This window comes from Lissotriton helveticus, chromosome 7, assembly GCF_964261635.1.
Source record: "Lissotriton helveticus chromosome 7, aLisHel1.1, whole genome shotgun sequence".
Lineage (NCBI taxonomy): Eukaryota > Metazoa > Chordata > Amphibia > Caudata > Salamandridae > Lissotriton > Lissotriton helveticus.
The window spans coordinates 1945297879-1945313416 of record NC_136068.1 but is presented as its reverse complement, the minus strand read 5'-3'; positions in this window follow the sequence as shown (position 1 = coordinate 1945313416).

Genomic DNA, 15538 nt, shown 5'->3' with positions numbered 1-15538 from the left:
AATGTAAAATCAAGGTAGGAAGATGTTTTGGCTGAATGTTATGTATGTACTGGAGGATTGTCCCCCTTAAAATGGCTATTTACTGCCATCAAGTTCAGATGCTCGAATTCTGAGTGGAGGTAGTTTGAACTCTTGGCTGATCTGGATTCCTTCGAGGGGCCGTGACTCGGAATTCTCCATGCACCAGTCAGGTCTTTTGTGAGGTCGTCTTCCTGGCTATTCCCTAAAAGGTGCATATTAAAATCTCCAGCCAAGATAACGTTATCTGTATCCTCTTCTTCCATTACTCCTGTGACTTCCTTGATCAGTTCCTTGGATGTTTTTAGTTTGTGCTTAGGGTGTAGGTAGATGTTTATCGGTATTACTTTCTGTGCTGTCTGGTTAAGAATCAACTTCACTATTGAAGCCTGAATACAATTTGGAGGGGTGATGTAAATTTTTTTGGGGTGCATTTCTCCAATTTTTGCTATGGAAGGGAGGAGGAGGACCCTCAGAGCGGCGTCCGAAAATGGATCCCTTAGTGGCCAGAGTGAAGCTGGAATTGTAGCCTTGTAAGTCAATGGGGTTTGTCTTCCCAGGTCTCCTGGAGTAAAATGATGTCAAAAGTTTCAAGGAAGTTCAGAAAGTCATAGTCGCTTAGGTTGGATTTTAAGCCGTTGACGTTCCAGGTACATATTTTAACTTCATTGGGGCCCAAATGAAGGTTTGATTGAGGGGGGGAACTATGTCAATTTGATTGTGCTAAGAAAATTATACGTTGTAGCCCTTGCCTTCTGTTCGTGGACAAGGATTCCTTTGGAAGGTTTTGGACGTCTGTTGGGGAGCGGACCCTTGCTCCCCTTAGGACTGAACTCGACAGTCTGGGTTGACTGTCTGTGATTAGAAATGGAGCCGGGTATAGTGGTTTAGACATTGATTTTAGGGTGATCCCCCAGCTTTGAAATATTTTACCTTCTTGAATAATTCTACGAGCTATCTCTGATGTTTTCCAACTAGATTTGGAGGCTTCGGAGTTTGGCAGGTCATTGTTTGCTAGAAACTCAACAAACAATAGATCGGAAGTATGAATATTGGCTATTTTTGGGATAGCTTGCAGAAGCCGTAGCATGTTCCCTCTGTTTAAGATGTCTGCACAGCCTCGAGACTTGTATTAGGGGGCAAAGATGATCATGTCAAACTCCTCCTCTTGGGTGGATTCCTGGGTCGAGGGCTCAGGGTAGTGACTAGTAACGGTTGTAAACTGATGTAAACTAAAGATGTCAGGGACGTTTGTTTTACTGTCAATGCTATTATCAATGGTTGATAATTGGCCTTGGGGAGCCCAGGTTTTTTCTTGAGTGTCTCTAGTTAGCTCTGGATTTTTCGTTAGTGGGTAATGTAACTCTCTGCTTGTGGACTCTGATATTATTAGTCTCTCGTCTTCCGATAGTAGGTTGCGGACATGGGGGGGACTTGCCTTGGGGTTTTATGAGTTTTACTGGTGGATTTGGGGATTATTTCTGGTTGTTTGCTGAGTTTGTTTCTTTCCGTTACTGGAGCACTATTTGTTTGTTTTTTGATAAGGAGTGTGAGCCCCCTCTCAGTGTTTTTTGCAATTGTGTAGATCCGTCTTTTGTGCCTTCTTCTAGTAATGAAACTGAGGAACAATGGTTGTTTATAGCTTTGATATTCTTGACTTGTGGTCGCCATAGTAACCGATTGATCAGATGTTGAGTCTAAGCAGTAGTTTTCTTTTTATTCCCCTTCCTTTTGTTCCTGCGACGGGTATTAGTTGGCGTAATTTTATTAGTTGATTCTGATAATTTTATTACTACTTTTTCTGGAGTGGCTGTGTTGGAATGTTGCGAAGTCCCACTCTCTCCTGTTTTTTTGGTCCTATTTAAAGTCAACGTCTCAGTATTTTGGGGTTCAGTTTTTATTTCCCTCTTTGTCAGGGCTTGCCGCTGTCTGAGTAACAGTTACTGCTGCGATAGGGTGCACAGACATAATATCGACTCTAAAATATCGTTTGGACATAATATCGACTCCAAAATATCGTTTGGAGAAAATATCGACAGGACAGAATATAGACAGCCAAAATATCGTTTTTAAGGTAAGTGAAGTAATATCGTTTTTAAGGTAAGTGAAGTAATATCGTTTATATTTTTAGGGTTCAGGGTCAGTTTTGGGTTTTTGGGTAAAGGGGTATTTTTAGGGTTCAGGGTCAGTTTTCAGTTTTTGGGTAAAGGGGTATTTTTAGGGTTCAGGGTCAGTTTTCAGTTTTTAGGCAAAGGGGTATTTTTAGGGTTCAGGGTCAGTTTTCAGTTTTTGGGTAAAGGGGTATTTTTTACAACTATATTTTTGTAAACGATATTTTTAACTCGATATTTTTGTACTTACCTGTTTGTAGATAGAAACTCGATATTTTGACTGTCGATATTTTCTCAACGATATTTTTGATGGTCGATATTCTGTCCGTCGATATTCTTTCAGTGATCCCTGAGATAGATAGTAAATCGCCCAGTAGTGTTGGTAACAAGGATAGTTTGTCTATAATTGGGCCGCAGGTACATTCTTGCTGAAATAATTTGTTGTTGAAGGCTTTTTCTTGCCTCCCTTTATCAATCCATTTAAGTCGGCCAGCTTCCTATCAATTGCAGAAGTGAAATCTGCTAAGGTTTGAAGCACTGTCAGTTGTAAATCCATTCTATGGGATTGATATTGTAGTGTTGCAGTTGAGTATTGCATCGTGCTTAATACTGTTTCCCAAAATGTGTCTTTGATCGATTTGCTTTTGTCACTACGATCTTTATCTTTACTCTGTTTGTTGTGTTTTTTGGGTCATTGCTATATGAAGCCACTAGTTCCTCCCACTCTTTGAGAGTCTAGAAAGGACATGTTGCAGTTGGAGTTATGAAGGGTGTTTGTGGGGGTCGCCTGATTATGCCCCCGCGGGGTGTTTTCTTCAATTATTATTGCTTCGTTCTCCAGAGCAATTGGCCGGTGTTAAAGGGAGGCACTGGTAATCTGCACACTGGGTGCCTTGGATTTTTGTTCTACTCTGTGTGCTGTGTTATTTAGACTCGCCTGGTAGACACTTGAGTCAGCCGTGGTAATTGGTCCTTTTTGATTCGAATTTTGAGTGTTAACCAGAGGGTAAGATTCCTCTGTCTTTAAGAGCAGCTGTTTACGTTTAGTAATTGTGCCTTTGTCTGGCCCTTCTTGCTGGCATGATATTAGCGTGACTATCTCAGGGTCCCTTCTAGCCGTTATCAGGGAGAGGTGAGAAGATTTGTTGGAGGGGGACCTGGTGGGCCCTGCACTCGCATGTGGGAATAAATGCATTTCATTTTGTATTTGTACATTATTAGTATATTTAGCGGAGTCCCCTAGTTCTGCTTTTTCATTAATGGTAACAAAACCGGGTCTTGAGTCCTAACCAGCAAGGCTAAGTCAAATGTAAACTAAACTAATGACACAACTGCCGATACTGGGCTAACTTCATTTCTAATAGCCAAAGATCTGTTATGAATAAAACATATCAGTCTGATGTAACATTTGTTACTAGTTTATTTCAATACTTTTTTCAAAAGATTTCTTATTTTTTCAAAAGAATTTCTTGTGCATATCCGAAATATATACAAAATATACAAATAGATACAACTTTTTACAAAACAGATCATAAACCACTATACAACACATCCACACTGAATTTTTCACACAACAGACATACCACTACTGTTCCTATGAACAAAAACAAATACCTCTGAGGTATGGGTCCGTGTCAGTGTAAACATTTCATTAAATCATATAATACAGTATACTTTGTCGTTTATAATTTTGAAAATACAAAAATTTGGTCAGAACAGATCATATTGTATTTGACTCAGTATTTTAGATTCTTATAACTGGCACAGGACCTACGGGGTCGACGCGTTTCGAACCCCCTATTACGAGGTTCTCCTCAGGACCAAACACGATTTCTACAAGACAAAAACGGTTATACCAAAGTTAACCTATCTGAGGGACAAACTTGCGTTTATACACAGCCACCAACCGGCTTAACAGCGCCTACCTTAATTCTCCTATTTATGTTGTCACAATGTGGTCAGATGTGGAGTTATCACAAATGGTCGAAACAAAAAAAGACGAAAAAATAACATTTATGACAATCTATGGTCTCTTTGTAACATTCATTAAGCGTGGACTGTGCCAGTAAAAAAGCTCACCTTCACACTTTGTGGTGTTGGCTTTGGGTACCTAAATGAGAGGTTAGAGTCAGAAATGTCTACTCGAGGATTGAACATAATGTGCTTGCTTAAAGGAAGCATTGCAGGTCATGAACACTTACCCGGTCTTAGCGTGGTTGTCGCTTAGCCGGGACTTTTCGTGGCGTAGATTGGAGCAAGCCGTGGCTTTTTATGTTTTTGTCCCGCGGTTCCCACAAATGAACTGCAAAAAGAATTAAAATTACTCGTACCGCCTCTAACCCGTCGGCGTATGATTGCATAAAACACATTAATCTCCTGGGAGCGTTCTTACTTGTGCCGCAGAGCGGTCTCCTCCACAAACGAAAACAGCGCGTTGTCGGTGTGAGCGAAAGAGCCTACTTCCTGATTATACTAATGGTCATATGATCACTCGACTGCTTAAAGGGACATCGACCTTTAGGCAATTGTTGTAACTTTTGAAGCATTTCTATTTGCCGAGAGCATTTGGATGTTGTGTCTAATGTTGGGCCGGGTTATAGTACTGTATGTCTTGCGGACTGGAGAATACTCTCCTACTAACTGGTTACAAATGTTGCAAAAGCCCACGCAAAGCATTCTGGTAATGGTAGTCTAACTCAGATGTGATTCTGGTATTGCAGCTGGAACACATTGTCTAAATGAGAAGATAATTTCAACCAGGGGTCCCCCTGTAAATCTCAGAGATTTTATTTAGCCCTGTTATGGCCGTATTATATTTCATTATTAGAAATGCTTCGCATTGAGCCAGTTTTAATTCCATATCACCTCCCCGTGAATCATGTTCAATTTTGGAGATGATCGTCCAGCGTAAGGCATTTTCTTTGTGTTCATGTGTACACCAGTGTTGGACCAAGGGTGCATTGGGTACCTGTTTTCTGATTCTTGACTTATGCTGGGTAATTCTTTGTCTTGCCTCCTGTGTCGTTTTCCCAATGTAAAGTTTTGGGCATGGGCACCAAATCCCATACACTATGTTTTTTGTTAAACAGTTAGTAAAAGTCAAATGTTTCCAGTAAATTTTATCGAAAGAGAAAACAGTGCCTTCTTCCGTTGATTCACAACAGGTACAGTTCCCGCATTTGTGGTGTCCAACCACTGGGGGTAAACCCATCATGGCTCTTAATGTCAATTTCAGTTCTCGTGGCAGAGCTGCTCTCACGATATGATTGGCCACGCTTTTTTCTTTTTTGTATGCAAAAAGTGGAGGGTCCAATAACTCACAATGGAGATTTTTCACTAGATGCCAGTTTTGCAAGACTAACTTGTGTAATTGATGTGTATTGGGACCAAAGGCCGTGACGCAAACAATCCTTTTCAGTTCCTGTCGTGTTTTCTTTTCCAACAATGTCTCTCTAGGGACCCACCAAGCCCTTTTCAGAGAGTGTTTTAAAAGTTTTTTTGGGTATCCCCTTGCGAGTAACCGATCCTTTAGACTGTTAGCATGTATGAAGTATTCCTCTTTGCTGGAACAATGCCGCAGAATTCTTAAAAATTGGCCAAAGGGTAAGTTTTGCTTGAGGCTCCTAGGATGATGGCTGGTAAAATGTAATGCCTTATTTCTGTCAGTGGATTTTCGAAATAAAGTTGTGCCCAGTGTGCCCTCTGTTGAATATACTTGGACGTCCAGAAAAGTGATGTTCTTGTTAGATGCAATGTAGCTAAATTTTATGTCTTCCGTCCTCATATTAAGCTATGTCATGAATTCTGTCAATCTCTCCTGTGTTCCTGACCAAATGAAAAAGACGTCATCTATATATCGCATGTACTTTGTGATATATTCAGCAAATGGGTTGTTGTTATATATGAATCTGTCTTCATATAACCCCATGAACAGGACCGCTAACTCCAGTGCAAAGGGACAGCCCATTGCTACCCCCTTGATTTGATAAAAAAACTCTGTGTCGAACTGAAAATAGTTTTTTTGCAATGCAAATTTAGCCAGTCTCAAAATGAAATTAGTTGGGACTCTGCTGGGTTGCTCCCTTTGGTCTAAAAACAACTCCAAAGTTTCTAACGCCTGTTCTTGGGGGATTTGCGTGTATAAAGACACGACATCCATTGTAACCATCAATTGGTGTAACTCATCAAATTTGATGGATGTTATTCGGTTGATAAATGCTGTTGTGTCTTTTAGATGCGCCGGGACTTTGTCTAACATTGGTTTAAAAAATGGTCGATATATTTTGATGTTGGCTCTGTGAGAGATTGACATCCTGAAATTATTGGACGGCCAGGGGGATCATTTGGATGTTTATGTATCTTGGGCGAGACATAAAATATGGGTGTCCTGGGATTTTTATTTTGAAGGAACGCAAATTCTTTCGGTCCAAGTACTCCAAGGTCAAGACCTTCCTGCAGGATACTAAAAAGCTCATTTTGTAATTCCTTTACTGGGTTGTGATTGATTTTTCTGTAACAAAATGGATCGTCAAGCAGCCGTTTAACCTCCTTCTTGTACCTGTTGATGTCCCGTAGGACAACTGCACCCCCTTTGTCCGCCTGTTTTATTATTAGTGATTTATCATTTTTTAATGAAAACATGGCGTCCTTTTCACTCTCAGGTAGATTAAATTTGACAAATTGTTTCTTCTTTTCAAGGGCATTTATCCCTGATAATATTGCTCTCTCAAAGGTAATAACCTCTTTGGGGGTTCTGTTGGTAGGTGGACAAAAATTGGATTTTGTCGAAGTCCTGTGGTTTCGGTGTTTCTTACTTCCGAACAAAGAGGACGAGACGCCAATACTACAGGAGTTAACAACGTCATCTTTGTTCAATCTATCGGATCGAGTCTTATCAACCCCGAAATAGCAGTGCTTGAAAAGGGGCTCTCCTTTGTGCCTGTTCGACCAACGGACTTTGTAAAAATGAAGTTGGAAGCGAGCAAATTCTGTAGAAAAATACGTCTGAAGACTTTTTTTAAAGACACCCCGGAAGTAAGAAACACCGAAACCACAGGACTTCGCACAAAATCCACTTTTTGTCCACCTACCAATGATAGAGGAAGATTTTGCATATTACGCGACTTGCTTGAAATCAAGAACCTCGAATAACTTATAATCATGTAACTCAACCTGTGCGTCTTTCTAATTTCCCTTATTCTGAACATTTTGGGTGTCCTAGTGATGCTTGCCTATGTGTTTACTAACTCAATAACTCTTGTTCCTAAAAATGGCCGCTGCTTGGTGGGTTTTCTTCTGCGCATGCGTTAGTCACACTCACGTGACGTGACGTGACGTAGTTGCAGTTCTGGTGGGAAACTGTGTGCCTGCGTACTTGCTTCTAAAATGGCTGTCTGTGTCCTAACGTGGTGAAGCTTGCGCAGATGCTCTCGTATTATTGTCTGTTGCACTAATTATAATGCCATAGTATATATTTTTAAGTAAGGGGTATAGAGTAGCTACTCATGGTATACAGTGAATTCATTTATTTCTATGTTTTAATTTGTTTTCGCTTACTTTTCATGTACCGCGATATTCGGGGTCTGAGTGAGACGCGAACCATCTTCAAAGTCCCTACTGCACATGTCGCCATGGCAGAGAGAAGGCAACCTTGAGCAATGGAACTTAGCCAGCTGGCAGCCACAGTCAAGATGCTCCTGAGAACATGACCTGCGACCCAGCAGGATGGAGCTGAACTGTTCCTAACTTGCAACAAATGTTATTTTCTATTGTATTCTGTCAAATATATCGTGGGAACCCCAAAACCAATAGGCGGTCCTAGAATATGTAATGTGATTGGTGTGTTTGGTGTGTTGACCTATCCTACTTGGGGACCAATTGAAATTGGGGATTCTGACACTTGCAACATTTGGGGGGTGGTACACTGACCCGAAAACAGTATAACTAGCCTAGGTTTAGCTAGAGAAATTGTCCGACTTGTCTGAATAGCTGACCTGTCACTGACCCAACGCACTCAATAGGTGACTGAATACAGAGGGCTGCGGAGCACTCTGTCCGAAATATACCATAGACTCTGGAGGTTTTACTAAACCTTAAGTGCTGGCGGAGCACTTTGCTGGGGAGTTCGCTAACCCAATCGGTGTTTTGACTGATAGCTGCAGAGAGGGTGGAGCGCAGGCATTGCTTCCAAACTGCGGGTGCTGGTCGTTCCTTGGTGGTCCTGTCCTGATCCTAATCTGGTTTTCCTGTCCTGTCCTGGGGTGTCCATTCTGCACCTGCTGTCCCATTGATGACTGTCCTTCCTTGGGGTTTTTCCTGTCCTTGACTGATCCGTGTCCAGGGTTGGTCTTCACACCATTCTAGGTAAATATATAGTGCTGAGAACTCTATACTGCACCTTTCTATTTTTCTGTCTTTGCTTCAATAAAGACATACTTTTGCGCATAATTGATTTTCCATGCTTTCGCAAAGCTACTGAATGAAAGCTCAAACGTCATCGCTGTTTTTCTAGCATGTTCCTATCTTACCCTTCCTTTAAGCTAAATTCTTCATACCGTTTATGAGATATAGATGTGGTTTATAAATTTCCCCTTTCTCACGCTGACCGAAGTAATGTCGATAGAATTATAGCGTGTTCCATTTTTCCCCTTCCTATAGAGGTATAGGATTTTTTCCTGACTTTTATCTTACCCTTGAAGTATATCCCAGTAGGAAAACTCTAGTGCGTGCTTAAGTTGCCCGTTTATAATTATCCATTGATAATTATCCATTCTTGAAGTTCCATTTCTGAAATCTGTTTAGCTTGTTCCCTGTTCTCACCTCACATAAGATTCATAAATGGTTGCCCTGATATTCTTTCTATATGGTTATGTGATTTTCGTTATCTTGATTATTGACTGCCTCTTGGTGGTAAATTGTATGCTTTCCGATTCTGAATTTTAGATAAACCTTTAAAACTTCCCAGTCGTCTGTGGTCATTTTATGGATATTAAAGAAAATATAAAGTTGGTATAGTGTTTGCCTGCCTTTCTTTTACAGCTAGCTCCCTGATCCATTGTGGTCATAGGTACCCGTAACGGTGGATTGGTAAGTCGGGTACACGAGAAATAAATAGGAAGGAACCAGGGTTACTGGTAGTAGAGTGTAAGGTCACCCGAGTAATGTATATGATTTAATTGGAGAAAAAAAATATATGGGCCTGGTACGTGTATGGTGAAATTATTGGCCGGGTGACCTGCGATCTCTATCAGTAATTTTCTGGTAGCAGAGCTATGGTTAGGGACTAGTTAAAATTAGGTAGGACTAGTTAAGCTAGATAGGTTGGATGCTGCTAGAATTTTATTGCTGCTAAAACAGCAAACTATTTTTGTGACTTGATCAATCACGTGAAATGTTTGCTTGAAAAGAATTATGAAATGTTTTAAATTGTTTTTCTTATTGTTATATTGACAAATGTATTAATCCATTAGTTAGTAAAGTGTTTTATGTTTGTTGGGAATCCCCGGGGAATTGAATAGCGAGTGGTGAAGAGAATCCACTTCCCTTTGAGGTCACTTACTTAAGGAAATTTGGTGCAGGTTAGGCAGAACTGGAAGCACTAATTAGGGTTTTCTGAATATAGATTGAATAAATGATAGCAACGAGTTCGCTGGCAAAACTTCTATTGTGATATAACCTAGTAAGGGTCACACCAGAAGGAGTAGCAGGTTCGTTGGAGCTTGGGTGATAGCAAGGGGGTTCGCTGGTGAAACTTTAGGCTCTGTGTATATATCCCGAAAAGAAGTGGATGAGTCAAAGAAGTAGCAGGTTCCCTAATGCTTGAGTGAAGGGTAGGCAGAAGAGATCTATCCGTAGTGTGTGAAAAGTAAATGGAAGTAGTTTACTTGCAGTGAAACAAATCTTTACTGTCTAGACACTTGAGTACAGTGGCGAATGTGTTTATGTTGTTAATTAACTAAAGCACTTGCAGTTTAAAAGAGAAATCAAGTTTCCGTTACCTTGTGAAGGAGGGAGTCAGTTGCGAAGCTGCTCTGACGTCACTCTGTGCCGCGCTGGGATTGGTAGACACAGCGGGTGTGTAGCGGAGCTGGAATTGTAAAGGAGGGGTGAGTGCCGAAGCGTGAGAACTGTCTCGCGAAAGGCCGCGCACCCATTGGTCGAGATTATTTTAAACCGTGCACTTCATTGGTCGCACGAAAATAAAAGACGCACTTGGATTGGAAGTGATTTTGTAAACAAAGTCACTCGCAGAAATCGTATGTGGCACTCGTATAGACCACATACCAGACCTGATCCTCGATATTTAGGGTTTGAGAACGATCAGTGGAAAGGTCATAAAACCGACATTATGTACGGAAATAAGAGAAAATTGTCCCCTGTAAACAAAGTAAAGAATTATTTCAAAAAGGACAAACCGATTAAAACTAGAGAAGGTGTTGTCATACCGCCACCTAATACTCCCGCATCTTTCATGATGTTTGATAAAGGGTATCACTCATGCGTATGTTTGGAAAATTGGGCGGAATACACTAAAGATGATGGAATATTGTCTTTCCCGTTAGAAGGTACATTCAATGGCAGGATTTTATTTAATTTGAGAACCCGCATGAATGACTTACATCCCAGACCTAGACTAACGCAGTACGAAGCACTAGAGGAATGGGAGATCGAGGCTTTTGAAAGGGATAAACCTTGAATGGATAAAGGGTTAACGAAATTAAAACAGGAGACCCGAAACAAAAAGATAAAACAGTGGAGACAGAATATGATAGGTCATGAACACTTACCCGGTCTTAGCGTGGTTGTCGCTTAGCCGGGACTTTTCGTGGCGTAGATTGGAGCAAGCCGTGGCTTTTTATGTTTTTGTCCCGCGGTTCCCACAAATGAAGTGCAAAAAGAATTAAAATTACTCGTACCGCCTCTAACCCGTCGGCGTATGATTGCATAAAACACATTAATCTCCCGGGAGCGTTCTTACTTGTGCCGCAGAGCGGTCTCCTCCACAAACGAAAACAGCGCGTTGTCGGTGTGAGCGAAAGAGCCTACTTCCTGATTATACTAATGGTCATATGATCACTCGACTGCTTAAAGGGACATCGACCTTTAGGCAATTGTTGTAACTTTTGAAGCATTTCTATTTGCCGAGAGCATTTGGATGTTGTGTCTAATGTTGGGCCGGGTTATAGTACTGTATGTCTTGCAGACTGGAGAATACTCTCCTACTAACTGGTTACAAATGTTGCAAAAGCCCACGCAAAGCATTCTGGTAATGGTAGTCTAACTCAGATGTGATTCTGGTATTGCAGCTGGAACACATTGTCTAAATGAGAAGATAATTTCAACCAGGGGTCCCCCTGTAAATCTCAGAGATTTTATTTAGCCCTGTTATGGCCGTATTATATTTCATTATTAGAAATGCTTCGCATTGAGCCAGTTTTAATTCCATATCACCTCCCTGTGAATCATGTTCAATTTTGGAGATGATCGTCCAGCGTAAGGCATTTTCTTTGTGTTCATGTGTACACCAGTGTTGGACCAAGGGTGCATTGGGTACCTGTTTTCTGATTCTTGACTTATGCTGGGTAATTCTTTGTCTTGCCTCCTGTGTCGTTTTCCCAATGTAAAGTTTTGGGCATGGGCACCAAATCCCATACACTATGTTTTTTGTTAAACAGTTAGTAAAAGTCAAATGTTTCCAGTAAATTTTATCGAAAGAGAAAACAGTGCCTTCTTCCGTTGATTCACAACAGGTACAGTTCCCGCATTTGTGGTGTCCAACCACTGGGGATAAACCCATCATGGCTCTTAATGTCAATTTCAGTTCTCGTGGCAGAGCTGCTCTCACGATATGATTGGCCACGCTTTTTTCTTTTTTGTATGCAAAAAGTGGAGGGTCCAATAACTCACAATGGAGATTTTTCACTAGATGCCAGTTTTGCAAGACTAACTTGCGTAATTGATGTGTATTGGGACCAAAGGCCGTGACGCAAACAATCCTTTTCAGTTCCTGTCGTGTTTTCTTTTCCAACAATGTCTCTCTAGGGACCCACCAAGCCCTTTTCAGAGAGTGTTTTAAAAGTTTTTTTGGGTATCCCCTTGCGAGTAACCGATCCTTTAGACTGTTAGCATGTATGAAGTATTCCTCTTTGCTGGAACAATGCCGCAGAATTCTTAAAAATTGGCCAAAGGGTAAGTTTTGCTTGAGGCTCCTGAGAAATTCCCACTAGCTCATAAAGATGTATAATTAGAGCTGTTTAGCGAAAAGCCATGTTTTAACTTCCTTTCTGAAGGATTTCAGGGATGGACTGGTTTTTATGTCTAGCGGTAGTTGGTTCCATATTCTTGCCGTCTGTACCAGAAAGCTTCTACCGCCCCAATTGGTTCTTCTGAATCTAGGTACCTTTATGAGTTTCAATTGACTGGATCTGAGAAGTCTGTTTGGCTCATATAGTTGCAGATGTGTTTTTAGGAATTTTGATCCAGTTCCATTTATTGCTTTGTATGCCAAGCATAGTTATTTAAATTGTATCCTGCTTTCGATTGGGAGCCAGTGCAGACTTTTTAGTTTATGGCTTACTTTTTCATACTTTGGTATTTCAAGTTTCAGCCTAGCTGCTGCGTTCTGCAGGCGTTGTAACTTAAGGAGGATTTTCTTCCTTGCTCCGGCATATAGGCCGTTTCCGTAGTCCAGTCTGGACAAGGCCAGTGCTGTCACCACTGTTTTGCGTGAGTCATACGGTATGTAAGGTAAAATCTTTTTAATCATTTTTAAGATGTACCAGAGTGATGAAGCTAGTTTACTTGCTTGAGCGTCAAAAGAAAGGTTAGTGTCTAACATTATTCCTAAGTTTTTCACCTTTTCTGACGATTCTGGGCATCTTCCCATGTCTGTAGGCCACCATAGAGGGGACCATATGTTTGTGTCTCCTCCTAGTATCAAGACTTCACTCTTATCGCCGTTTAATTTTAAGCAATTCATTTTCATCCATTGGCTGATTTTTGTCATACAGCATTGGAATTTTTCTGCTGTGTCTTGTACCTCCTTGCTTATTGACACCGCAATTTGGGTGTTGTCGGCGTAGGATATAGGGGTGAAGCCGTTGTTCCTTATTATTTGAGCCAGTGGAGCTACATATAGATTAAAAAGAGTGGGGCTCATTGATGAGCCCTGCGGGACTCCGCATGGTAGGCTGAACAGATTGGATTTCGCTTCTCCTGATTCAACTGAGAAGGTTCTGTTCTCTAGGTAAGAGGCTATAAGAGCGCAGGCTGACTCATGTATGTTTGTTGTTTTTAGCCGTTTTATGAGGATTTCGTGGCTGACCGTATCGAAGGCCGCTGATAAGTCGAGTAGTATCAGCGCGGCCTTCGATCCATTATCCATTATTTTCCTGAGTTCCTCCACTGCTGTGATCAGGGCTGTCTCCGTCCCATGTTCTGCCCGGAAACCAAACTGAGAGTAGTCCAGCCAATCTCCGTCCATCAGATGTTGAGATAGCTGTTTATTTAACAGCTTCTCCAGAATTTTAGCAGCAAAAGGGATCCTGGCTATTTGTGGATGCTGCTGGATATTTGGATTTTTGCAAAACTGAAAGCACTCAGCAGGTGCAAAAGTTCAATCTTATCATTAGTAACCATGCCCTGTAGTGCTTCCTGAGGGGCCCCTTCAGAGTTCAGTTGCCTACTTGCAACTATTCTATGACCCTGCTCTGACCCTCACAGCAGGCTCAGAGAATAGCTTCAAGTATACAACAAAGGTCCTGTTAAAAAAAATTACACTGCAACAGAAAGCAATTACAGATAAGGAAGCAGGTGCCAGCCTGGAAGTTCAAATTCAGTGACACATTAATCAGCCCCTAATTCATTCATGTCAGTTGAGGCAGGGCAGGTGTGCTTTTCCCCCCATAATCTACAGTGATGAACTAGAGGGTGGCATGGGCGAGCCAGAGGGTGGCATGGGTGAGCCAGAGGGTGGCAGTGGTGAAACAGAGGGTGGCAGTGATGAAACAGAGGGTGCTGTGATGAACCAGACGTAGAAACAACATGGTCGCGACCGTTGCTACCCGACAAGTAAGTTCGCATTTGCAAGCTGGTAAAAAACCCTTGCGAAATGGCAGAAACACTTGCGAACACAAAAAAAAGGAATCCGCAAAATTCGCGAGAGTTGCGGATTTTGCGGATTGCGAATCCGTAAATATGCAATTTCGCGGATTGCCAATTCGCAAAATCCGCCCATGCTTAGTCAGAATAATTCGGAACATGCAGTTACCCCGTACTCAGAAAGAAGTCAGAATGTTCCTTGGAGTTGTAGGTTACTGCAGGCAATGGATTGTGGGATTTGCAGTCCTAGCAAAGCCTTTGATAAAAATGACCAAGAAAGGAGCAAAGGACCCAGTGGAATGGGATGATGAAAGCTTGACAGCATTTACTAAATTACGAGAATGTCTGTGTACAGCCCCTGCTTTAGGGATGCTTGATTATTCCAAGGAGTTTGCACTGTTCTGTGACACACAAGATAATTGTGCACTGTCGGTCTTAACTCAGGAGCATGGTTTGACTAGACGTCCAGTGGCATATTTTTCTGCCACTTTGGATCCAGTGGCTGCTGGATTACCTGGATGTCTGAAAGCAGTAGCTGCAACCTGCACGAGTTTAGAGCAGAGTGAATCCATTGTAATGGGACATCCTGTCACTATGTATGTTCCTCATGCAGTTGTGATTTTATTGACCTGAACTAAAACTCAGTATCTCACCCCTAGTCGGCTGACTAAATACGAGAGGATTCTCGTGGGTGCTGCAAATGTAGTCATTACTCGGTGCAATATACTGAATCCAGCTACCCTGCTTCCTGAATCAATGATTGCAGAAGCCAAGGGAGAGGACGAGCATGACTGCATTGACCTGACAGAATTCAGTTCTTAACCCAGCCCAGACATTAAGGAAGTGCCTTTGCCTGTGGAAGATGAGGAGCTGTTTGTGGATGGCTCATGTATGAGACACGAACTTGTAGGCCTAAGTGCTGCTTATGCTGTAGTCTCAGTAAAACGCATTGAAGAAGCATCCTGTTTATTTGGAGTGAAGTCTGCACAAGTAGCCGAATTGATTGCATTAATAAGAGCTTGTAAAATTGGAAAAAATAAAAGAATAACAGTATATACTGACAGTCAGTACTGTTATGGGGTTGTGCATGACTTCGGCCAATTGTGGCTACAGAGGGAGTTTCTGACTTCTTCAGGTACTCCCATCAGAAATGGAAAGGTTGTACAAGATTTACTGGAGGCAATCCAATTACCAAAAGAATTGGCAGTGGTCAAATGTGCTGCTCACAAATCTGGCACTGATCATGTGACCTTAGGAAATCGATTTGCTGATGAAGTGGCCCAACATTGTGCCAAACATCGCATGTCTGT